This window comes from Amblyomma maculatum, chromosome 9 (genome assembly GCF_055883805.1).
Source record: "Amblyomma maculatum isolate TAMU_Amacu chromosome 9, ASM5588380v1, whole genome shotgun sequence".
Lineage (NCBI taxonomy): Eukaryota > Metazoa > Arthropoda > Arachnida > Ixodida > Ixodidae > Amblyomma > Amblyomma maculatum.
In genome coordinates, this window is record NC_139352.1 from 123,202,278 (window position 1) to 123,227,625 (window position 25,348).

Here is a 25,348-nt window from a genome sequence, read left to right on the forward strand (position 1 = left end):
GCCAAAACGGAAGTTGCGGCGTGCGGCGCTAAGCAAAAAAGCAAAAGCACAACTGTGTTAGTTGTGACGTGTCAAGTGGGCGAGGCCCGCGGAGGAGGGCCAGCCTTTGCGCGCGCTAAAAAGTTGAAAGGAGGAGGAAATCCGCGAAGGCGCAGATGTTCAAATTTTGATTGCAAATAACTCTGCTTCCAAATCCTGCATTTCAAAAATTCTTGCGGGAAGGTTATTTTACATCGACATTCTTTCACATACTAGGCATAGGGGAACTGTATTGCTATAGCTGTTTCGAGTCCCTTTAATTACCACTGCGGTAGTTCGATGTTTTTTTTTTCAAATTATTCATTTAGGTGACTAGAAAAATGCATTTTGTTCTTATCCTAACCTCTATCTTTCATTTTACCGAGTTAGCAAATGAGTGGCCGCACTATCGTTAAAGTGCAGAAAGAAGTATCACAATTAACTGTGAAATAATTTTTCTTTTAGGTACTTGGCATCTGGTATGCTTATGCAAGATGTTGCTATTAATTTTCGAGTTGTAATTTCAACAGTGGCCAACATAGTACATTCAACATGCCGAATCCTCTGGACAACATTGCAGCCTCTGTACCTCAAGGTATTTATACTATTCACCCACCTCTTTATGCACAATAAAGCTAGCTTTTTGTTTGCTTTCTCTGTCTGTCAGTGAGATATTCTATCAGCTAATGTACTTTAACGTAACAAAGTATTCCTCCATAGAGTACGGAACAAGATCTCTACTGGCCCACAAGTTAAGTTCAGTTCAGTCGTTCAGTCGTGTCCAACTCTTCGTGACCCTATGGACCATGTCACCCACGCTTTCCGGTATCTCACTATCTTCCTAACATCACATAACTTCATCTGCAGTGCCTCGAGGATGCCACAAGCAACAGAGCAAGTAACAGAGAGTAACTGGCCCACAAGTAACAAAGCAGAAAAGACAGAGAGATAACTGGGGGTCAATTGTGCAGCCGAGACAAGCATTTTATACGTTTATTTAGTATTCTCCTAGCTTGAAGTTTGTGTTGCTCTTTCCTCGCATTAACTGGCATATAATGTACCACTAATATCAGTCCAACAGTACTTTTGCAGCTTGCATACAAACATACATAGTTATTGCTACAGGAATGTGTAGTACATTGGGAGGTTTCCAATCTGTGTATATAGGTTGCGACAACTGAAAAATGGAATGAGGTTGCCCAAGGTTTCGAGGAAAGGTGCAACTTTCCGAACTGCATTGATGCAGTGGACGGGAACTCTGGCAGCCTTTACTACAACTATAGGGCATAAAGTTCTCGGTTCCAGTGCATTAAGTGAAGATTTTACTGTATCGTTACGTTGTTTTTCAGGGCACATACTCCATTGTATTGATGGCTGTGGCGGACAGCAACTTGAAGTTTGTTATGATGTGATGGAGGGGCTCTAAGTGTGTCACGGTTTGGCCAGTATCTAGAGAAAGGCATTCTTAGGTTCCATAGGCCCGCCAGGCATCCATGTTTTTGTGGGAAACGAGGCCTTCCAGCTCCGGCCGGATTTCCTTTGCCCTTACTCTGGCAGTGGCCAGAGTGATGAAAAAGGGATTTTTAATTACCGGCTGAACAGAGCAAAGTGATAGCATGGTCAGAACCTTTATGTTAAAACATTATTGTCCTCGTATGCATCTAATTCTTATTGCGGTTACTTTTCAGGAGGTGCGTGGAAAATACATCTGGGATCCTCGCATCTATAGATCCAGAATTTTTTACAGGACGATAAATCTGCTGCCACATAACGCGGATTATGTTGGATGGCATGTTGTGTTCTGCACAACGTCTTGAGGGACGATGTAATTTACATGTCTGCCACCTGCGACGACGAGCCGAGCACTGCAAGAGAGGGACAAGGCATGGATACTCCTGCAACCACCAGTCGGACACATGTACAGCCGATCAGCTGCTGAAACTAGGGACTTGTTCTGCACATACTTTTCTAGTGCTTCAGGTTCAGTGCGACAGCAGCGAGCTTCTGCAAGTCTGCGGCCTTAATGTGCGTAGACTCCCAGGCCCAATCTAAACCATGCCAAGTATAGACCAACACCGATCTGTGACTTAAGCACGATGCGGTGGCGCTTCTAAAGCCAGCGTGGTCCGACTGGGGTTGAAAAATAGGCTTAGCGCCCATAGGAATACATGAAAGCGAAATATTCTAAAGCAGTTTTCTAATTTCACGGGTCATCTGTGATGTCGTAGTTCGGTACAGAGCAACCATGCACGCCTTGGAATAGATCGTGGAATTGTCAAATCTCATTACCGAGGTGAAGTATTTTTAAAACACCGCGAAACATTTCGGGGTGCGAGTTGAGAGGGCGACCTATAGAAATACATGTAAACACAACTTACCGCAACATTTTGCTCGGTTAGGCAGCGTTGAACCCGTCTCAATTTTTGGTGAACGTCCTGTACGCGCCCCGACGTCATGCTGTATGACACACTACATTCTCTTGTAAGTAATGCAAGTCTGACGACTTGCGGGACCGTTCACAACGCGATAAACTGACCGCGCACAGTTGCAGACGACCATGCACCACCCGCTGCCGCTAGCAAACGCTCCGGAGCTGAAGGCGGCCGCGGTGGGTATCGCCAGCTACGCTGTCGTCTGCTGCAATGCACGAATCTCATTCGGTTCATATTGTCGTATGGCATTTGACAACTGCTTTTTAAATGTAATTCTGTCTAGGACGTATCACTGGAGCGACAGTATTATCAAGCCTATTTACCCTATGTGGCAGCATATCGACTGTAAGCAAAACTGCGCGATTCGCTACACCCAGCTTGCCTTTTGGCGGTGTCTGGATTCATACCACAGGTTATTCGGGGAGTTTTAAAAGTAGACTGCCTCCGTATGACGCACCATACTTTATTACACACTTCTTCAAAGCGCTGGTCAACGTTTAACGACCAGCCACCACTTTTGATGCTCTGTGAAATGAGAAAAGTGTTCCGGTAAGTTGTGTTTACATGTATTTCTACGGGTCGCCCTCACAACTCGCACCCAAACACGTTTCGCGGTATTTTAAAAATTCTTCGCCTCTGTAATGAGATTTCATATTTTGAAGATCTGTTCTAGGATGTTATTAGTTGCTTTGTGCCGAATAACGACATCACAGGTGCCCTATGAAATGAGAAAACTGCTTTAGAATATTTCGATTCCATGTATTCCTACGGACGCTAACCCTATTTTTCACCCCCAGTCGGCTGCAGCGCCGCGAGCGCCCCCTTTGTTTGTAAACACGGTGTTGGTCTATAGCTCTGCAAATGCAATTTCAAAACATCAGCCCGTAGTTGTTTTGCAATTACATAAACTACTTTAAATACAAATAGGATGTCGATAAATTTACATAAGTAGATACCTGCAAAGTGCATCAATTTTTTGCACTGGCAGTTGAAGAAAAGAAAAACACTGATTTTCCCTTAGAAAGCTTAAGATCATACATTGTAGGTTAATGAACAAATGCACCTCAGCATAGGCATATCATCAGACTCACAGTATACATTGAAGCAAAACTTTATTCGCTGACAGTGTAGTCGAACACCTGGGCACCTGTAAAAAACAAGCTGCTCTGGTAAGTGCCCCCAGCATAGGTAATATGAATCATCTGCATCTTCAAATGGCTGAGCATTTCTTTTGGAACTTCTGTCTTTGTTTTATAGAGTGAGAGCATAAAATGTTTGATGTCGTCCATGGGCTTTTCAGCCTCACTAGCAGCTCTGACTGCCTCGATCTGGCTGTCAATAGCATCTATTTCTGCACTGTTTCTTTTTTTTTTTTTTGAGCAGACTGTGGGTGCCTCTGAGCGCTTTTTTGCACGAATGCATCGCCTGGCATGTGATAAATCTCATTTATGGTCGGTTGATTGGCTGGTGAAGATATTTCGCTTGAGTTTTCACCTTGCGGTGATGCGGGTATCTGAGAATCGTCCCCCGGCAGTTGGTATTCTTCGCAAATCACTTGAGGCTTTGCCAGCATGTTGCTATGGCTCCTGCAAGTAAATCATGCTTTGATGTGAATGTGTGCAGCATCTTAGTTCTGGATATGTTTAAATGACCAAAACACTGACTGAAAATAAAAATAAATTTGAAAGCAATGCCTCAGCTTGCACATATGATAGCCTTGTTGACAAATATACAGTAAGTATACACTAGCTGAGCATATGAGTCGAGGGGAAACTGGGCTCGAAATCTTGTATTTTTCCCCATCACAATTTGCAACTATTCCACCTCACTATTCCACTTGCTTATGAATACGTACTGACGTGGTTGCAAAATATCTCTCATGAACTGCATTCTTTCCAAATATGGCCATCTGGATTTTGCAGACCCGCTGGAGCTGCTTCGTGTGGCGTCTTTCAGCTCTTTAAACTTTCGGCAAAGCATGACTTTCAGGTTTCGTCATCTTGATTGGATTTCGTCTGTTGTTATTGTAGGAAAAAAGAAATGACACAAAACTTCATGAAAGTATTTTTTCACCCCCCCCCCCCCCACAAATTTTACAATTACGAAAGTTTCAAAATTATTACGTTTCAAAAATGAAATAAACGTTCAATTTTCTAATTCAGACAAAACATTTTCTTAATTGTGCACACCAGCACCAATTGCTTTGAAATTGCTTTTAAAAACTTATGCGATACAATAACTAGAAATATTAATGCTTGCACATCCATATCTTCAGTTTAGCGTTGGTATTCTGTGCCCAGAAATCCTTGGATAACAAGTGGACTGCTGCGGTCTATTCGCAGAAAAGATAACCTTCATAAAAAAGTCAAAGGACAGCCATTTAACCTTTCCCCCAAAAACCACTTTCGTGCATATTCGCAAACACTCTCTGCACTACTTAAAAAAGCCAAACGGGACTACTATGAAAAAGACGTTATTAAAAATGGAAATAACAATGCGAAAAATTGGCAGCTCATAAAATCTTTTCTGCACATAGACCGCCAGCAAACAACTGCAAACGAATTCCATGACGGTAATAAGACACTAACTGATCCATTGGACATAGCCAACGCGTTTAATATATTTTTTTTCAAATGCCCGCCCAATGCAAGCTTCAGTTTCCTGTAATACTTTGCGCTGCCCATATTCATTTTATCTGTACCCCACGTCATCCGAAGAAATCGTAACCACAATCTCCTCCTTAAAGAATACTGGATCAGGCTTAGATCAGATCCATCGATCTAAAATTAAACTTGTGGCGCGACAGCTCTCTTATGTGCTCGCTAACCTTATAAATAAAATGTTTTAAACAGGCGTTTTTCCTGTAACGTTAAAGAGGGGCAGAGTAGTACCGGTTTTTAAGAAAGGAGACCGCAATTATATTGTCACATTAGGCGGTGCATACGCATAAGAAGACTCTCGTGAGTTTGAGAGAAGACGACGTTCAACAGAGTCGGCTGGTGCCTGCAGAAAACGTCTGTTTGAGAGCCTTGTCTTCCGTGTCCACCCTCTGCTACAAGCTGAACTACCCCGTAACACCTTGGTGGAGGTACTTTCGATTCCCCTTGCCACAGCTCCTCGTACTTTCGCGCCAGAAACCTGGATTTGCGCAGTGGACGTCATCTCCCTGAGCTCACCCCACCGACTACCACAGTAAGCATGGCATCCCAGGACGCATCACCCGCTACGGAAACTCCAGCTGCCCCCATGGTTTTAACCAAAATCCGTCATCCGCCTATCTTTAACGGCGAAGACAACAAGGATGTTGAAGATTGGCTCGACGAATATGAAAGGTGCAGCAAGAATAACCGGTGGGATGCTAGCATAATGCTTGCAAACATAATCTTCTATCTGGCGGGAACGGCGAAGACCTGGTTTACCAATCACGAACAGGAGATGCCTACGTGGGACATCTGCAGGCAAAAACTGCAGGACTTATTCGGCAAACCAACTGGGCGAGCTCTGGCAGCCAAAAAAAGACCTGGCTACTCGGGCTCAATCGTCAACAAAGTCATACCTGGCCTACACACAGGACGTTCTCGCACTGTGTCGAAAGGTGAATACCTCCATGACCGAAGATGATAAAGTGGGCCATATACTTAAGGGTATCGCTGATGACGCATTCAATATAATTCTCTGCAAAGACTGCTCTACGGTGGACTCAGTCCTGCAGGTCTGTCGCTGTTTCGATCAGGCGAAGCAGCGCCGCATCGTCCATCGGTTTCAGCGCCTTCCCAACACGGCGACTACATCTTCATGTGACGACTTGCCCACGTTACAGCAGCCTTCAAGTCAGAATAACCTCACATCGTCCCCAGGGAAATCGAGGCCTTGACTCCTGTTACACATACGTCACCTCCTGCACAGGCAACAATAGCTATGATACAGGCTGTTGTCCGCCAAGAATTCGCTAATGTGGGCCTCGTTTCAAATCTTACCCCACCACTACCTGCACCACAGCCAATCCCAGTGGTTGTTGCTGCTGCCACAACCCCGCCCTAGACACCGCGCTACCCTACCCGCAATCCTGCGGAGTGGCGCACATCTGACGATAGGCCTATTTGCTTCGTCTGCTGTCGAGCTGGCCATACGTCCCGCTATTGCCGCAGCCGTCCGGCTCCCCCCTCTCGCCCCTATTACAGCCCTGTCCGCCATAACTATTATGCACCACGACACGTTTCTGCCACCCCAGCTCATCTTCGTACTGAGAACATAGAGCAAGACCGTCGTCCTAGCCGTTCTCCATCGCCTCAAGCCCACCATTCCCGATCACCTACTCGTCGCCGTTGTCCCCAACGTACATAGGCAACGCAGCGCCCGGATGTGACGCTGCGTTACCAACCCGGACAGCCGACTGTGTTTCGACCATCGCACCACGCCGCAACCTGATCAATGTCCTCGTAGATAGAGTCCCTGTGCCCGCTCTCATTGACACTGGAGCCCATATTTCAGTTCTTAGCTCGTCGTTCCGCCAGCGCCTCAAAAAAGTTCTTACGCCCGCTAACACCTCTACAGTTCGTGTTGCTGATGGAAACACTGCTGCCATCATCGGAATGTGCACTGCACGCGTTAGCATCGCCGGCCACCACGTCCCTGTGCTCTTCGCCGTCCTTACTACTTGTCCTCAAGACGTGATTTTAGGCCTAGACTCATTGACTGTTCCTCCGGACTTCTGCGCTTAGCCCTGCCCTATTGTGTTCACGACCCCAGTGCTGACCATTCCCAGCCTCGCCTCCGCTCCAGTACATTTACTCGCCTACCTCTTAAGGCGGTAGTATACATCCCCATGTCACCTTTTCCCTCCCTTCCTGACGGCGACTACGTTATCAACCCCATCACCGACGTCACTCTACAGCGCAACATCGTCCTACCTCACAACATTGTACACGTCTAGAATAACCTCACCTACATTCCCGTACTCAACTTCAGCATGTCTTCGCAAGTTCTCCTGGAGGCGACATTCCGTTTCCAGCCCAGATGAGAGCAGACACTATCATCATCGTCGCCATCTCGAAGACGTCACATTACGTCAGTTCCTTCGTTCTCGGTTGCCGCTAGTTGCCGTGGCAGCAGATACGCTCCAAAATGCATATGGCGTCACGCATGTTCGCCGTCGCTACAGTGTTCTGCCCGTCGCGCTCAGGGCATTGCTCGCGGTCGTGTCAGTTGCCTCGGCTGGAGGATGGGGCCCATTTGGCATCGGCGTGCCAGCAACGATGTGCGCATCACAAACAGCATGCTAGCAATCCTCAGGGAGCCTCGTAAGGTGAGAAGCAGTCACAAAAACGTTGCTAGAGATTTGAGAAATGCGAGTTTTTACTTTGACAACATAAATTTTGTTCGAGAATGACCACGATAGTGTACGTCAGAAGCTTCCGATAATTCCTGCAACAAACATTGCTTTCGATGCGCCTACAGCTCGTTATTCCGCTACGTACTTCGATTTTAATTAAGAGCATCATAAGAAACAGTTTGCTTCCCTTATGCCGCCATCGAGAGGGCAGACTGCCGTGAGTTAGTCGGAATTGTGCATATTTAAATAAACTGTTGAGGACAACCCAGAGGGCTATGGAACGAAAAATGGTAGGGGTAACATTAAGAGATAGAAAGCGTGCAGAGTGGGTCAGAGAAATAACTCAAGTTAACGACATTCTAGTGGAAATTAAGAAAAAGAAATGGACATGGGCAGGACATGTAGTGCGAAGAGAGGATAACCGATGGTCGCTGAGGGTAACAAACTGGATTCCAAGGGAAGGAAAGCGTAGCAGGGGGCGGCAGAAAGTTAGGTGGGCGGATGAGATTAAGAAGTTCGCAGGGGTCAAGTGGATGCAGCTAGCACAGAACCGGGTTAAGTGGAGAGATATGGGAGAGGCCTTCGCCCTGCAGTGGGTATAATCAGGCTGATGATGATGAAATAAACTGTTTTGTGTAGCATCGTAAACAAACTTCCTGATGTCCTAGCCATGCTTCAGAGGATATACTGGGCGTTGCCGAGGACGTGCATGCAACATCGAGAAAGGCACTAAAATGAGCACAGTGGTATGCGTGCCGCGCAGTACTGCTGCAATAATTCAGCATTGCTTTACCTTCGTATTTTATGTATTATCAATAGCTGCTGGCCAGGGGCAGCGCAACAATTCTGCTCGCGCTGGTTGGGGTATCAAGGCATATTAATGAACAGCTTCGGTGCTGCAGAAACAGTGGTCAGTGTCGACTCTCATTCGGTCGCTTTTTGTATTCTCACAGTTAAGGACGGGTAGATAGAATTCAAGGTCGCGACACTTGTATCGATTGCCGGTTTTTCTAATACACATGAGAACGTTGTCGGTTTTAAACGTTAATTACTTGCTTCTGCAACACAGCCAATGTTTTGCTACAGATAGTAAGAATAAGCAGGGACCGCGGCTCTCAGTGCACGCAATTTATGTAGCCATTAATTATTGCATGCCATGGCAGTAGTGTGTGATGTGGTTTGCTGCTGTTCATGCAATGACACATGCTCTCTCATTGCAGGAGACTGAGGGCACTTTGGTGGCAGTACTTTACCATCCATTCCATTACATTTGACTGCACCATGGGGGTGCGGAGCGAATTGTAGGAAAGAAAGGGTGCTGCATTTGTCTGATAGTGCAGTAGTATCTGAAGCTTATCATCTTGAGCATTCATATAAGCATGAAGAGCCTTGCACTTCGTCGAATCTGTGGAATGCACAGAAATACTTTTTGTGCTGACATATAGCCTGCAGTGCAACTCTGCAGATACCACCAGAATGCAGCACTGCTGGTCAATCATACTGATGTAGGTGTATGGGTCGTTAGATAAAAAAGAAATGCTGTTCAGTTTACAGCAGAAGCACACCTGCAGGGTGCCGCACTGACTTTCGCATTACTCGAAAGCGCTCCTAGGTATCAACATAATGCAAACATAAATACTCAGGCTTCCAACATTTGGAGGCAACACAGTTGTGAAATGTACTCAGGAAAACAAGTAATGTAGTACATAGTGAATGACATCACCACTCGTGCTCAGTTTCGCTCCATTTTGCACTGCAAAGTAGTAGTTATCACAAAAAACTAGATACAAGAAATCTTACTAGAAATTGTTGGCACGAGGATTGTTCTGTGCCCTAATCCTTGCATATTGGAAACTTGGCATTACAAGTTTCTGTGATGTCATGTCCAAATATTTCATTGACACTAGTATCTTCCTTGTTTCACTACTGTGCAAGTTGTACAGGATTTTGTCTTATTTTGACTTCTAAAACAATTTGCAGATGGTCCAAAATCCTTGTTGAAAATCTAAGGTTTGGTTTGGTTAGGTTTGTGGGGTGTAACGTCCCAAAGCAGCTCAGGCTATGAGAAACGCTGTAGTGGAGGACTTCGCAAATTGTGACCGCGTGGGGTTCTTCAAGGTTCACTGACATTGCACAGCATTCGGGCGCCTAGCTTTTCGCCTCGATTGAAAAGCGGTCGCCTAGGCCGGGATGTGATCCCGCATCCTTGGGCACAGTAGTCGAGTGCCCTAACCACTTCACCACCCCAACGGGGTAAAAATCTAAAGGTGTAGTCATTTCCTTCATACTGTTTCTATTGCAACATGTCACACAGCCTATTTTTAAAGAGCACTCTTTCCCGCATGGATGCCACTTCACAATGCCAAAGTAGGGCTAGGGTTTCCGTTCTGAACTATTGACAATTTCAACTGTAGATATATGTTTTGAAGTGCCCTTGTAATAATGTAAGCTTCACAGATCAATTCTAGAGGCTGCCACTTTGCAGCCTCTACTGAGCCAGAGAAACATTGAAGTTTGGCAACTCAAATTATACTGGTTGCACTGCTCTTGGAAGAAGGCAGCAGAGCAGGTAACAACACAAAACATAAGAAGCACACACAAACACAAGGACAACACTGCACTGACAACTATATTGACCAGAACCTGCACATAATCTCCCTTCACTTCACGTCTGCAGCCAACTTCTTCCTTGTCTTTACGTCCTGCCGATTTGCACAGAAATTCTATATCCTTCAACAATACCACTGAAGGCATACTGACACATTGGTCTCCCGAGTCACTGATTGCATATGCTTCATAAATTTCTCTTGCTAACTTATCCTTCATCCTTTTCATAACCTTAACATTGTGAAGGTCAGCTGGACCATTTTTGGTCTCTACAAACAACGCAGTCTTTGAGTGCACCGCGAGATCAGTGCCAGACTTGTCCGATATTGCCATAGCGTGTTCTCTAATCCTGTCATTGATACATCTTCCTGTCTGTCCAATATATTTCTTTCCATATTGCAAGGGAATCTGATAAATAATCCCCTGAATACACTTGGAGTACCTAGTCCGGTGCGAAGTTTTGCATCCAGAGTTGAAGTCCTGGTTGTTAACCCGCACACACATCCCTTTAGCTCTGTTTGGTGCCTGTAGTAGCTGTAGTTGCTCAACCCACATACCTCTGTTTGATTAGCTGTAGTTGCCCAACCCACATACCCAGCTAGGTAAAATAGGATACTTTAAGAAACTTGGAATATTTCATGGGATGCTGCACACCTAATAGCAGTCTGCATTTTTGTCTTTTCGACTGTGGCAGTTTCAAACTTAGGTACGACTTCAATAATGGAATTAGTATTGATGTGATCATCACTTACTTGCCAACAAAAATGGCAACTGTAACGAGAACGCCCGCTGTTCTGTAGAATACACAATTTGATGCATGGTGTGATAAAGGTCCTGAAGTAATGAGATCTCATTTTGGACTATACAACACAATGGTCTTTTTATGGACCATTCAGAATTCTGATCCTCAGCACTGTCTAGTAGTTTAATCAACAGCGTAGATAAGCAGTTCTTTATTTCAGAGCCCCACATTGGATGGGTGCATGTTCTCCTAGACAAGGGTTTTATAAGCTATAAAAATGTCTACATATGAAATACAGTTGTCACCATTGCTGGCCATTCCTATAAGCAAACTGAGGTGCACAGTGATGACCTAGTGGCTCAAGCATCTGCCTCACGTGCAGAGTTCCTCACGATAGTGGACAACTTTTTTTCCCTTTTTTTGGGAGGGGGGGGGGATGAAATGACTGTGGAAAGGGCCTCATACTGTCCCACTTTCAAATTTAAATCTGTATCGTGCTATAAAGCCCATTTGCGACCCTTTATTAGCAAAGCAGTGGCCTAGGTGGGCCACAAGAAGAAAAATTTATTTGCACACCTTTGAGGCTAGGCTACATCACCTTTCACTTTCATATGGTGATTGTGGAGTCATCAGTTTGGTGGCATAATCTTGAATTGAGTGTCAAGGAAATTTTCAAATCCAATTTATGAGTTTTATTGCGAAAGCAACACTACTCTAGGTTTCGAGCCTTCAACGTAGCGCGGCCGGTAGCCACGTCTTACCCACGTGACACTAGGGTGAGAGCTGGGCTACCAACTCAAGCGGTCGGCAGGCGCTGCCAACTTGGGTCTCTCGTTTCACATGGGACAGTTATGTCAGAATCAGCCTTCCAGGACCCTGGCATTCACGTTACCCCTATAGACCACTAAGGCACGTTCATACGGCTTGGTTAAAGCGGGGCTTTATATGTGGGCTAAGGAAGAAGAAAAAGAGGAGAAGAAGAACGCTCGGTCACCCGCATCTATTGCTTTCGCTGAATGTTTGGTTCAGCAGCGTTGAACCCTTGTAATTTTTTTTTTATTTTTTTTTTCTGCTGCTGGCGAAACATCAATATAGCCAGAAAGAGCCACACATTCATTTCCAACTAAAAGCAAAATTTAGATGGAATTGGCTCTTGGCGCATTTTTCTAGAACAAGTTTATCTCTGATACTGTGTAGAAGATAGCAAATTCTGGGGACACTTAGGCTCTTTCTTTAAGCATATGACTATATAGCGTCTGCAGCTCCCCTTACAGTTAATTTGCATACATGTAGTCCTCGCTTATTTACCAGTCTCTTGGTCTGTGCCTCTAATATATCACATTCTTATTAGCATACAGTACTAAACTATCACCTCATCCATCTACCGGATGCAAGCAACCATTCAACATGTAAACCCCCGCTTTAACCAAGCCGTATGAGCGTGCCTGACTTGGCATCCAAGAACAGTGGAAGGTTGATTCTTATTCCACCTTCCCACCCCAAATGAGCAACCAGAGTTGGCAGCTCCTCCCACCTCTCTGATAAGTGATCTTGTTAAGTTGGACTAACCATAGAAGTATCGGTGCTCGGCCATGTCAGCTGCCAGCTAGTACAACCTGCTAGCACCATGACCGCAATTTTTTGTTCACAATGCTACCGCAGGATTTTCTGGGTAACGAGGCCTTTAAAGCTATCGCATAAAATGGTAAATGTTAGCATCTGCTGCATCACATGCACTATATGAAGGTAGCCTGTTGAACATCTGCATTTTTCATATTCCCATCTGCAAGCTAGCAAACTGCCACACCAAAAATTGGCATAGGTCAACTGCTAGAACTTCTCAAAAAAGTCCTAGAGCCAGTTCCACAAATTTAGGCTTCTGAGCAAAGGAGAGCTACTGCTTTAAGCCCGAGGCCTTCACCTGTCACCAGCTGGACAAGAATGAAGCCAAGGATTGTGTGACGCCAGTTACCCGGAGCAGCCGATTTACATGTGGCCTGAAAGGGCGCAAGCTGTCAGCGTGTGAAGGGTCAAGGCTTTGTGCATATAATCTGGAATCTTGAAATGTTCCCCACAAGGAATGGAGGACTTCCGTAGTCAATGCACAGCATACAAAGTATGTACTCTGTCCTACATAAAAGCTCTTCATTTTCTGCCATGACGAAAAATTATGGGGATTCTTAAGTCACCTTAAGAATAGAATGCGACAGCATTCGAGCAACGTTGCTTGCTATAGGTTTCTGTCATTTCAGCTTGACATGCTCATTGCTGTAATTCAAAAATTTTTACCACTTATAGCAGGTTCTGGACAGGGACTTTGAGTTGTTCTGCTACAGTAGACATGGACAGCATTGAAGGTGACTATGAACCAGCTACTGTTCTTGGCCATACGACTCGACCAGCACACCTGTAAATTTGGCCAGAGGGCTCCATTAGGTTGCGCTTTCTACACCAGGTGAGAGCATGCTCAAGTATAATTTGTCAGTGCGGTTTTGTGCCATCTGCACCAGCCTCCCCGCAAGTCTCCTTCTCGTGTAAATATCTTCTCGACTTGTTCCATTGCAGACTACTCTGTAGTCATGCTTTTTTCAGTAAAAGTGTTTCCTGCCACACTTTCCATGTGCTAGATGACTATGGTGGTCATATGTAGCCAGTCAGTGTGGATGTGTAGCAGACGGGAGGGACTTTATTATTATTATTATTTTATTTTTGATACAACATGCGGAGACCCATTTCTTTTTGACAAGGTGTCCTCCGCATCAGCATCAGTGGTACCTCCACTTAGAGTAGCGATTGGGTTTAAGAATGCTAGTCAGCCTATACCTTCGCCCGTTGGTCTGCCCATGCCTGCCAGTAAAATGTCTGACAATCACTCTTCCACCACTCCCTGCCAACAGAAAGCCCAAGTTGTGGAGTTTAAAAGTTAACTCTTTTTAATTGACAGGCAACTGGTGACACATTTTGGATGGGAACAGCAACAGCTTTAATGCGCAAAAACTGCCTTGGATTCTGCTGTTATCTCTTCGAAGTACCCACTGACTCGGTGACAGTTTGCCTGCGTCACTTTGCACAATTTGCATAAAAAAGGGCAGAGTCAAATACATAACTTTTAGAACCGGCATGGAACTTTTGTGAAACATGACCTGACCTCTCCACCAAGCAAGAAATTTCCTGCCAACACCCCGTTTTCCTGTTCCTATGGACAGTAAGCTATTGCATTAATAAATGAGTTTCTTATCTTCGGCCTGTCTCTGCATCGGCAACCAGTGGCCCACCCAGTCAATGTTACTCCTTGTGTAGACTACAGCAGTGGGCCTAGCGACACAATTACGATTAGGTGCCATCTGTAGGATCCCTAGAATATTGCTTAAAGCTAGTTGTTCTATGCTAATTAGTGTATTGTGAATGGAGGAATACACAGCACAAAGAAGACTTGCCTGTTCTAAATCTTTTTTTTTGCGCCTTGTAATTCTTCATTCACATATGATACGCTTTCAATGCATCCAGCATAGCTGCCATGGCAAGAATATTGCATGTATGTATGTATTCATTCTTGAAGTAAAACAGTGGTAGGGCTATGCCAACTCACCTGCAGCATTGGCATTGGCTGTAATATATAGTGTACAAACCAATATGGCTGGCACGTAAACCTGAACTTTATAAAACCTCAATCACTCCTAGGAAATTGTCATCTTTTTGTGTAAGGCAACGAAAGCAACACACTAACTGAAAGCTGATCTGGCAATGGAGGCACTATTCTGCTGTCACTCCCTTCCACTTCAAGAAAACACCACAGTAAAAAACGGAGGACAAAGTAGGAGAATTTTGCTATGAATGCTAACATTCAAATTAAATTTATTCAAGCTTTCATCAAGATAAAATATGTGCATACACTGCCCTCTCTGTTTAGACCAAGCCAGTTACCCACGTGACAACACAAGTCATGGCGTGTCTCGAGGGAAAGCGCGCTTCTTACGGCCTCCCCAATGGGGTCTGCTTCTACATCTCGGTAGGGTCGCCACTACCTCACCGCTCCGATTCAGCTAGCGCAGTTCATGAGAAAGGAAAACACGCACCCCCACTCCATGCCCCACCCGCATCACTTGCAACCTGCAAGTCCTTATATTTCAATCTTTATAGTTCATACAAACACTGCACAGCCAGCGTTGTGAGATTTGTGATCTATGAGATATAAAATGCAGATAAATCCTGTGCACAGGCGCTCCTCTCAGTGCGACTGCATGGTCGCATGAACCTCCTGATCTACTATCATCACAGCTTTCTGCCTCTAAATTTTGTGCAAACACAAAATTTATGTCATGTGCAGTGTGTTAAATTACATCCTCGAAGCGTTTGCTTATCTTCTGAAGTTGAAAATAACATCCTGGAATCTCAATTGATGCCGTTTTATTTCGCTAGCTAAAAAGCATCAACAATCATTCCTGGCGCTTCACAGATTGAGGTTAAAGAGCAAAAATTTGTTCAGAGTTGAAATTGCGGCTGCGCAATGCAGTGAACTTTTCACTAAGTTCTGAATATGTTACATTCAGAACAATATCAATCGGCTGAAAGAGTATGTAGTCTCGTGACTGACACAACAACTTTTGATCGCGACATCGGGAATGAATATTTGTTCTGCAGAAGTAAGGAGAGCGGCGGACAAGAGAAGATCATTCTCCTTTAAAGCTGACCCTTATTTAAGGAAATTTAAGGAAGGAGAAAATTATATTCCCCTTCAAGAAACTGAACATTCCTTTACTGCTCTGTCCATTATTTCACATAAGTATGATCTGTGGCAGGACGGCATGTGTGCACGTGTGCGCGCGTTTTGGGGAGGGGATTGCTTCTAGCGTTGTTGCAATTATAATTAATTACACTGTGCTTCGAAAGCAGCTCGCCTGCGGGGCGAGTCTCCTCACCGAGCACCTGACCGCGCTGGAGAGCTTTTAATGCGCCAATAGCGTTTCCATATGGACATAAGTGATTTATTGAACATAAAATATCTAAATAAACACACCCGCCACGGGAGAAACCGCATTTCAACTTCTAAACAGAAGACGCATCTCAGAGGCACTTTATTTTCTAAATTATTATTTGCTATTTCTACAGGTTATTCGAAAGAGCTATTTTTGAATGAGCTATGCGCAACTCGCAAAAAATGTGGTGTCACGAAAATTAGGTCAATTTTGACAGCAATTGCCAGCATGCATATTAGAGAATATAAAGTTACGACTGTGTCAATAGAACTGAAATTTCGTGGCCGTAGTCGTCCTAGATGTTTTTACAGGGCGATATCTAGGAGTGCGAGCTTGAAAGCTTCATTTTCATTTCTCTCGGGTTCGATCCCAGCAGCGGCGGCCACATCTCAATGGAAGCAATATCGTCAAAACATCCATCTTCTACACAACACAGTGCAAATTAAAGAACACCAAGTGATTGAAATTTCCAGGACATCCACTGCGGCGCCTCTCATAGCCAGAGTTTCTTTGCAGCGTTAAACCAGATTGACATGCCACCGAGATAACCTTGCATTAACAAGCTTACTTATAGTACTTGTCAGCCCAGTATGAATATTTGAAAAGAATGGATCAATACACCATCTTCTGCATTTAAGAGAGCAGTATCCATCATATATGCACATCATATTTTTGAAAAAGAATGATTCGTCTTTTTGATGATTCTAACTGGCAGATTTTGTTATAAGGACTTATAAGCAAACTACAGTGTTGCGCATTCTACGAAACCAGTGAATGACAGCGTGAAACCAGGGAAAAACCACCCGCTGCTCCTGCAATAGGTGCAAAGCGAACGGTGAGCTGCTGGCACAACTTACAGCGGCGGAGAGTGTAATTAAAAGAGAACCGCTCCCATTGCTTTTGCGGCGATTGAGAAGACCACAGGAAAGAGCGTCCGCTCTCCCTCGAGACCAGCTGTGCACAAGTATAGTAATTACCAAAAATAGCAAATGCACGGATTGGCATGAATTTATTCAAGGAAATGGCCCAAGTCATTAAGGAATGATATGCATCAAGTGCACAACATAACAAAAAGGGGTCTGCACTACAGTAAAAAAAGAAATGCAATTTATATTGTTCCAAGCCATTTGAAATTAGTGAACATGAGACTGGCAGATGTAAAGACCATACTAATGCGTAAATCTGAATGCTCAACAAATGGTAGGAAGGTGCAGACTCCGTACAGGCTCCCATAAATGGAGATGCCAGCTGGACTGAAGCCACTTTTTCTAAGAATCATGAATGCTCTGCACATGTTAGAAAGTCGACTGCAGTGATGCGAGTGCTATGCTAAACTGAGTCGCAAAGCTTGCCTTGCCCCATGCTGACACATTATGAAATTTGAGCAATTTGGGCCAAGCCGGCACCAAAATTTTCTTAAAAAGGAAAAAAAAAACACGTTGGGTGCCATGTGTTGTATGGTATACGCTACTGTACAAAACACCATCATCATGGCTCACACGTGCGCCAGCAGTCGCAGCATAGTTAGCAACTGCTCCTACTATGGCACGCTCTAATCTGCATACGCAGTTACAAAGTATACAGGCATGAGAGAGTGCCAAGTGAAGGCTCACTACAATCACCCTTTCAAATAGCATGTCCCAGTTACGCAAATTGAAAGGGCAGTTTTAGATCGACAAACACTGCAAGTAGCTGCTCAAGTCTGGACTGAACGGTTCCGCCGTTTTTAAAGATGCATAGCATTCATAGTGAGATTCACAAGCAGGATGAGTATCACCTTATTGGTTAGTCTCAATTATGGGGTTTAATGTCAACTCTGTCTGTGAGAGACTCCACAGTTGAGGGGTTTGGAAATTTCAGCCCCCTAGGGTTCTTTTCCGTACACTGAAATCGCACAACACACGGGTGCCTTGCTTATTGCCACCACCGAAAAGCGGCTTCAGCGGCCAGGATTCCATTCTGGGTCCTCTGATTCAGCAGTCAAGTGTTTTAACCACGGAGCAACCGCGCCAGGATGTCACTATTGAAACCTTGCTGAAAACTTTATGAAAATGCAGAGATAAACTTATTTATATGTGATGTTACTAAAAGCAGCGATAACTGAAAATGTCTGTAGTCATGCATTCGGGTAAATGCAATGCTAATGCAATCAAGTGCCTTTGTAATGAAGTGGTTTCGACCTCGAAAATCATTCATAATACAGGTCACTTCATTGTAAAAGTCATGCACAGAACACTGTATCACATGAAATAGAGCATGGATTTTCTGAACGCACATCGAGCGATCATCGACCTCCGATCCAAACTAATCAAGCTCTCGACTGACAAAGCCATACCTACTACGAGAACTTCGGCGCATCCCGTCGCTCTCAACGTCCCCGACGGACAATTGACCGTACCGCCCCGATCAAGCGTCATCGTTCCTCTGGTTACAACAGACGTTGAAATCACGGAAGGGGTTGTCGAAGTAAACACTCAATTGCTACTGGATAGAGGACTTGGCATCGCAAGAGGCATCGTCCGTTTCCGTCATGGACAAGCTGATGTGCTCGTCACGAACTTCACCGACGAATACCGGCACCTGAACAAGGGCATGACGATTGCTTTCCTTGACGAGCTAGCGGAAACCCGAGAAGTCTTCGCCCTCCCCAGCCAACTTGAAGACGATGCACCCAACCGAGCCAAGCCGCCCAATTTCGACATTAACCCAGCCCTCCCCCGAGGCAGAAAAGACCGGATTCGCACTCTTGAAAACTATAGCGAGTACTTTTCTTCAGCGTCGAAGGTGCGGCAAACTCAAAGCATCGTTGACAAAGCATCGCATCATCACGGACGAAAACACTCGACCGCTACGTCAAAGCCCCTACCGTGTATCGCCACGAGAATGCCAGGCCATACGCGATCAAGTTGAGCAAATGCTGCGTGATGACGTGATCCAGCCATCCAACATCCCCTGGGCGGCACCAGTCGTTTTGGTGAAGAAGAAAGACGGCACACTTCGCTTCTGCGTCGATTACCGCCGCTTGAATAGCATAACTAAGAAGGATGTCTACCCACTTCCCCGCATCGACGACACACTGGACCGGCTCTGCAATGCAAGGTACGTCTCATCGATGGACCTGAAGAGCTGATATTGGTAAATTGAGGTAGACGAAAGAGATCGCAAGAAGACAGCATTCATCACACCGGACGGCCTTTTTGAGTTCAAGGTGATGCCATTTGGCCTCTGCTCCGCACCACCGACGTTTCAACGAGGAATGGACACTGCGCTGGCGGGCTTGAAGTGGCAGATTTGCCTGTATACTTGGATGATGTCGTCGTGTTCTCGTCAAACTTTGAAGACCATCTGAAACGGCTGCAGACAGTATTGGAAGCCATCAAATGATCAGGACTAACGTTAAAACCAGAGAAGTGCCACTTCGCCTACAAGGATCTGCGGTTCCTAGGTCACATCGTTAGCAAGGATGGTGTTCGGCCAGACCCGGAGAAAACAGCTGCAATCACACAATTTCCACCGACTGCTAACAAGAAAGCCGTGCGCAGGTTCCTTGGGCTGTGCGCTTATTATCGATGATTTGTCTGAAAGTTTTCGCGCATCGCCGAACCGTTGACGCAGCTTAAAGGCTGATGTACCTTTCAAATGGGAAGCGCCGCAAGGAGGAGCCTTCGACGAGCTTAAGTGCCGCATGCAGTCCCCTCTACTTGGCCACTTTGATGAAAGCGCTGAGACCGAAATTCACACCGATGCAGGCAGTTTGGGTCTAGAGGCCGTTCTCGTCCAGAAGAGTGCCGGACTAGAGAAAGTAATTGCCTACGCTGGCAGGTCCCTCACTAAAGCCAAAGTCAATTACTCGACGACCGAGAAGGAGTGCCTCGCGATCATCTGGGCCATTTCTAAGTTCCGTCTATACCTATACGGTCGACCATTCAAGGTGGTAAGCGACCATCACGCGCTCTGCTGGCTGGCTAATTTGAAAGACCCCTCCGGCCGCCTTGCCCGATGGAGCCTAAGACTTCAAGAATTTGACGTTACAGTAGTCTATAAGTCGGGCCGCAAACATTTAGACGCAGACTGCTTATCCCGCGCTCCCGTCGACGTACCTCCGAAGGACAATGACGACGATGCCTTTCTGGGACCAGTAAGCGCCAGAAGCTTTGCACAACAACAGCGATCAGATCCTCAGCTGAAAGACCTAGCAGATTACTTGGAAGGCAAGACCGCTTCTCCTCCTGCTGTGTTTAACCGTCAGTTGTCGTCGTTCCCCTTAAGCAATGACGTCATCGTAAAGAACTTCGCTCCCAACAAGACAGCGCAGGTTCTTGTCGTGCCTAAAAACCTCAGACAGGAAATTCCTCATGCGTTGCACGACGAGCCAACAGCAGGACACCTCGGTTTTGTGCGCACGTTGCATCGAATCCAGGCGAAGTACTACTGGCCGCGACTGCCTGCCGAAGTTGCCCATTACGTAAAAACGTGCCGTGAGTGCCAGCGACGCAAGACGCCGCCGATCAGGCCAGCTGGGCAACTGAATCCGATACCGCCCCAACCCTGCCCTTTCAACAAATTGGGATGGATCTTCTCGGCCCTTTTCCATCTTCATCTGCGGGTAACAAGTGGATCATCGTGGCCACCGACTACCTTACCCGATACGCCGAAGCAAAAGCACTGCCCAATGGTACTGCGGCAGAAGTCGCAAAGTTTTTTGTCGAACAAATTCTCTTGCGACACGGCGCCCCAGAAGTCCTCATCACGAACAGGGGAACGGAATTTACGGCAGAGCTTACACAAGCCGTCCTAGAATACAGTCGAAGAACTACTGCGTACCATCCCCAGACAAATGGACTTACGGAGCGAGCGTCTCAACAAAACTATCGCGGATATGATGGCAATGTACGTCGATGCCGAGCACAAGACATGGGACGCCATTCTACCCTACGTCATCTTCGCTTATAATACCGCCGTCCAGGAGACAACCAGCTCGACCCCGTTCAGCCTTGTGTACGGCAGGGAGCCCACGACGACGCTTGACGCAATGCTGCCACACATAACCGATGAGGATAACTTGGACGTCGCCGCCTACCTTCAACTTGCAGAGGAAGCCCGAAGACTCGCCCAAATGCGCATTAAAGATCGGCTGTCGCTAAAGGTACGTCGGACGGACCCGATCAATGATCTTAAAGGTACGTCCGACGAACCCGGTGCGTTATTTCTTCGTGATACGTCGGACGGATCCGGGAAATATTTTTCAGAGGTACGGCGGACGGACACGGTCGGTGGGGTTCAAGTTTAACATCCGAAGGGCCCTATGCATTTTTCTCCGGGATAAGCAAGGTAGATGGATGGGGATGGGCCTTTTGGACTTGGGATGCGTCGGAAAAGCCGGATTTGTAGATTGTAGCATTGCACTGGCTACTTGGTAGCAATAACCAAATGTAGCGAAATCGAAGTTGATACGAGGTGTGCGAGGTCCAAGTAGTCCAAGCACGGGGATCCAAGCATACGTGAAATTTGAAATTACGAAAAACAGTACAGTGGCAAGAATAGTGCCTAGAATGGGTGATAGACTACGTGATAGCATGATGATAGATTTACGTGAGTTGAACAGCGGCAGGGGGGCAAGCACGACCAGAGCGCAAGCGCATGTAAACGCGATGTTGACGGCCAGCCCGCGGCCCGCACGTCCGCTCATTTGGTCCTCGTTATCATGTGCATTATCGTCTACGACGGTAGTTATGTAGTTTTGATTCTTCATTTTCCTCACTTCAACCTGCGATGAGATGCGTCACGTAACGCGTCGCTTTCTGCTCGTATTGAGGTTTATATGTGCTTTGCTGTGCTGCAAGGTCTACATACATACAAGCGGCGCTGAAAAAGCTGGGTACAGCCGATGTGTCTCTAGCCCAAGCATCGCGTCATCCTTGTTTGTTGTGCGAATGGAGGTGTAGGTGCCGGTTTGTGCATTCCGTGAGATGCTATGATGTCCGTGCTACGTCGTAACGAAAGTGCTGTGTGAGACTACGAGAGTGCCGTGATGATGTGATGCGTGCGCCGATGTCAGGACGGACATCAGTGTGTCCATTTATGATCGCCGATGTTCCGATTGCATGATGCAGTGGTAAGTCCAAAAACGTGGCGTAAAGAGATTCACACGCGCTGTGCAACAGTCAGACGAAAATAAGTCATCGACAATTTGTTATCAGGCTGCACTACAGAGCTCAAAACTCGGAAAATGTGGTGTTTCTACAAAGTACACGCCTATTGTTTACATTAGTGCGTTTTGAAGCCTGGAAAAAAAAACTTTTAAATGGCAATACTTTAACCTGGCCCACAAAGTTGTTCGGAATGCACATGATACAGTTTTTGCATGTTGGAGTAGACAGAAAAATAAGTGCCCAGCCCACACTGTCGTTATATTACATAACAATATTATTACAGGTGAAATGGTTCAGACTTCTGGGAAATGTTAGCTGCCTGGCACAGCATCTTCCTAAACGTTCAGGCTTTGTACTATTGTTGAAGGCCACTTTATCATTAATAAAGCAACGAATATGGTTTATGTGTTAATGACTAGTGCTTTTTCAATGCCACCTGGTGTCCCCATGTTCTTGCTGCGCCTGAAAGAAGAGGACACTGAAGTTGACTCTCGCGTGCTGTGTGCCGAACTTCGCCTGCTGGTACAGCTTCGTCCCGGCGTTTTAGTCAAGTCTAGCCCTGTTGTCCGTGACATATTTTGGTGTCGGCGCAGGGTATCGATCCCAGTATATGTCCCGAACTCCTCCGCATACCCAGGATTCAGGTCCTGTGCCAATCGACACTCCTGTTCACCGCGCTAGCCGGAGGAACCTAGGCCTACCACCTGAGCACGGGCCGTTGGAATTCACCACCGCAGCCGCCCCTCGACCTGTCATGCAAACTCCAACGTACTGCACTCTACAGAGCCCACGACTGCCTAAGGCTTTCCACGGCTGTCAGACGGAAGACGTCGAAGACTGGCTCACCCAGTTTGAACGGGTCGCCGCATTTAATCAGTGGGACGACGCCGCAAAGCTCAGGAACGTCTTCTTTAGCCTGGAAGATGGCGCTCGTACTTGGTACGAGAATCGTGAAGGCGTGCTAACATCGTGGCGCGAGTTCTGCCGCTGCATCCTGGACACCTACACCAGCCCGGATCGCCGAGAACGAGCAGAAAGGGCCTTACGCTCTCGAATACAGATGACGAACGAGACCATAACCATGTACGTGGAGGACATGACTAGGTTGTTCCGACGATCTGACCCGGCCATGCCCGAAGAGAAAAAGGTGCGCCATCTCATGCACGGCGTTAAGGAACAACTGTTCGCTGGGCTCGTGCGCAACCCGCCGAGCACAGCTGCCGAGTTTGTTTCGGAAGCAATCACGATGGAAAGGATGCTCCAGCAGCGGTCTGCGACCTACGACAGGCCGGTACTCGCCGCTTCGCTCACTGAGCCGCCTTCGGCCTTCGGGGCTAGTCCGGATCTTCTTCGCGACATCATCCGCTCCATTTTGCGCGAAGAGCTCCAGAAGCTTTTCGGTGCTCCCCAGCCGACGGTCAGCTCTGTCGCTAGTATTGTCCGAGAAGAACTCCAGCAAGCACTTCGGCCTTCGGTACCAGCTGCTAACCCGCCATCCTTTTCCACCGAGGCCTGTCGGCCAACGTATGCGGAAATCTTGCGACGTCCCCCGACTGATTCCACGCAATTACTGCCACCCGACCAAGGCTCACTTTATTCAGCCCACCCCGAGCCGTACATCGACAACCGCCGACCACCCCAGCGAAAGGCAGACCTGTGGCGTGCCCCAAATCGGCAGCGCCTGTGCTTCCACTGCGGAGAAGCTGGTCACCTGTATCGCCAGTGCCCATATCGACAACTGGGACTGAAGGGTTTCCCCATCGACATGCGTAACCCTCCTTTAGGCCAACGACCCCGGGATATTGAGGACTACGTAGCCCAGCAGCGCATGGCGCCAACTTTTAGACGACAGTCACGATCTCCGTCTCCACACCGACTATCCTCGCAGCCCAGCTCATCCGGGATGGCGCAGCGACGGTCGCCTAGTCCGAGCCGGGAAAACTAAAGACAGCGACCTCAGGGGGCGAGGCCGCTTCAAATCGACGCGACGAAGACCCCCCGACAACGCGACCTGTGAGTGACCGCGACTTGACGGCCCCGACGACAGTTCGTACACGTGAAGACAGACTCTCGCTGGATATACCTGTGCTCCTCGACGGCTATAAGGTTAGCGCATTGGTAGACACTGGTGCTGATTTTTCGATTTTAAGCGGGAAGCTAGCGGCGCTTCTAAAGAAAGTGATGACGCCATGGTCTGGCACGCAGATTCGAACCGCTGGCGGACATGTCGTAACTCCGAGCGGTCAGTGCACGGCGAGAGTCCAAATTCGCAACTCCACGTTTGTTGTCAGCTGCCTTGTGATACCTGGCTGCTCCCGCGACTGTATCCTTGGTGTCGATTTTCTCCGGGAGTATGGGGCCATTATCGATCTCCGGAAGCGCACCGTGACCTTTTCGACCGAGAAAGCTGATGATACTGACACCGCAGACCGCCAAAGCCGTGCCCCTCTTCGAATTTCTGCCGAGAGCGTTTCTATTCCGCCACGTTCTAGTGTTTTTGTGACTGTTAACTGCGATGAACTACGTGACGGAACGGCGGTCGCTGAGGGCAACCAGTCCCTTTTGCTCACCCACGGCGTCACCTCGGTGCGGAGTCTCATCCATCTGCGTAACGGCCGATCTAAACTCCTGGTGACTAACTTTACGAACGAACCCCGCCATCTTTTCCGCGCTACTGCAATCGCATTCGCCGACGCCTTAGCGGACGTTTCTGAATGTTTTACGTTCGGAGAAGTTGAAAATGTCCGCCCATCCCTTGATCGTCTGGATATTAGTACAGATCTCTCGGAAACACAGCAGCACGATCTGCGTTCTCTCCTTCTAAAATACAGTGCTTGTTTCGCGACATCATCGAAAATTCGGCAAACGCCTCTTGTGAAGCACCGCATAATTGCTCCCGACGATGCCCGCCCTATACACCAGCAGCCGTACCGCATCTCAACGACGGAACGTGAAGCGATTCAGACACAGGTTCAGGAGATGCTTCGTGATGGTGTCATCCAACCCTCCAACAGTCCGTGGTCGTCCCCTGTCGTGCTGGTGAAAAAAAAGGATGGTACCCTTCGCTTCTGTGTTGATTATCGAAAGTT